The sequence below is a fragment of the Equus caballus genome, chromosome 15 (assembly GCF_041296265.1).
Source record: "Equus caballus isolate H_3958 breed thoroughbred chromosome 15, TB-T2T, whole genome shotgun sequence".
Lineage (NCBI taxonomy): Eukaryota > Metazoa > Chordata > Mammalia > Perissodactyla > Equidae > Equus > Equus caballus.
The window spans coordinates 89,916,902-89,919,143 of record NC_091698.1 but is presented as its reverse complement, the minus strand read 5'-3'; positions in this window follow the sequence as shown (position 1 = coordinate 89,919,143).

Genomic DNA, 2,242 nt, shown 5'->3' with positions numbered 1-2,242 from the left:
TTACAAAAGGAAACAGTCCCTGCTCTTTAGAAACTTAAAAGGTAATAATGGCAAATAAGACATAAACACAAGTATTTATAAGAAAAGATGTTAAATATTCTAAGAGGATACAAATTTGAGAGGAAGAGATCCTTCTGGTTGGAGAGATCTGGGAAATTTTCACAGAAGTAGCAGCATCTTTAGCTTTCCTTTCTCTCATTCAATAAATATTTGCTGGTGCCTACCTCATGCTACGTCCACCATTTTAGGAGCTGGGGATAAGTAGGCACAGCCATCCCTCTATTCATGGAATTTCATTTCCTGGAGACTAATTAATCAGCCAAAAATTATTTATCACATGCCTACTGTGAGCCAAGCATACAGACTGGCAATGATGATTCAAAATAACCAGTGTTAAGATATGGGAAGGACATGGTCCCTTTAATTACTGGCTGGATTTTTATCTCATGAATCCGCCTTTCTAAGCACAGACATTTCTCTGACCTCATTTGCAAGGCCAGGGTCATAGAGCACTCACTCACACTTAGCAGTAATTTAATCATGACATTGAATTTAGCAGCCACTGTTTAGTAACATGTTGCAATCACCCAGTGGATGGCTAGTGTTAACTCTGGCATCCTCCAAGGAATCAGAAAGGACTGCAACTAAGACCCCCCTGACAGGATACTCAGTTTGTTAATACCTCTGAGGAAGGTTTCTGATAGAACTAATGAGTATTGACTCTTGTCTGTAAATCTGATAGTCTATTGTGAGATTATTCAGGAATATGATCACTATACGGTGCACTTTGTCATGTGAAGTTGATAGCATGGTTGGCTTTATTCAACCTCAAAATAATTTTAAATTACAAAACATTTTGAATGTACCAAAAGTACAGAAAATAACAGACACCTACATGTACTCGCCATAATGCCTAAAAGATAATAACATTTTGCTTTTTTTGCCTTCAGTTCTGTCTCTTTGTCATTTTCTCTGGGACACAATGAAATGAAATATTAAAGATACAGCTATAAAGTCCCCTTTGCACCACCCACCCCTCCAATTCCTTCAGACTTCCTTCCTCCCAGAGGAAACCAATATCTTGAAATTGTTTAACTGGCATTCTAATTCTCACGTATTAAACGAGAATTAAAAATGAATTTTTTAATTAAAAAATGAAATTTAAAATTTAAGTTAAAATTTTTTTCTATATATGTATGCATGCACAAACAATATATACTATTAGTTAACGTTTACATAAATGTACCATATTGTACAGATCCTTTTGCAACTTATTTTATTTCAAAGTTATATTTTCAAGATTTTTAGGTATATGTAGATTCATTCACTCATTTTCACTGCTTGGCAAGAGTCCCTCCATTCAACCTTATCTGTAGTTCAGGTCTCTTTTCCCTGTAACAGTGTTTATGGGCCATTCCTTTTCTTGATCAGTCCTGCAAGAGGTCTGTATACCTTATTAGTTTTTTCAAAGATGGACTTATTGTTTTTTCTATTTCATTCTTTTTTTTCTATTTATTTATTTGTTTTAAATTTTTTAAATATTTACTTTTTATTGACGTAACATTGGTTTATAACATTATATAAATTTCAGATGTACATCGTTATATTTCAGCTTCTGTACAGACTGCATCATGTTCACTACCAAAAGTCTAATTACCATTCATCACCATACACATACGCCCTTTACCCCTCTCACACTCCTCCCACCCCTTCCCCTCTGGTAACCACCAATCTATTCTCCTCATCTATGTGTTTGTTTATCTTCCACATATAAGTGAAATTATATGGAATTTGTCTTTCTCTGATTTATTTAGCTTAGCACAAAGCCCTCAAGGTCCATCCATGTTGTCACAAATGGCAAGATTTCATCTTTTTTTATGGTTGAGTAGTATTCTATTGTCTCTCTCTCTTTCTCTATGCCACATTGTCTTTATCAATTCATCTCCTGATGGGCACTTGTGTTGCTTTCAAGTCTTGGCTATTGTGAATAATGCTGCAGTGAACAAAGAGGTGCATACATCTTTTCAAATTAGTGTGTTCATGTTCTTTGGATAAATACCCAAAAGTGGAATAGTTGGATCATATGGTATTTCTATTTTTAATTTTTTGAGGAATCTCCATACTGTTTTCCATAATGGCTGCACCAGTTTGCAATCCCATCAGCAGTGTATGAGGGTTCCCTGGTATCCTTTCCAACCCTTATTTCTTGCCTTTTTAATAATAGCCATTCTAACGAGTGTGA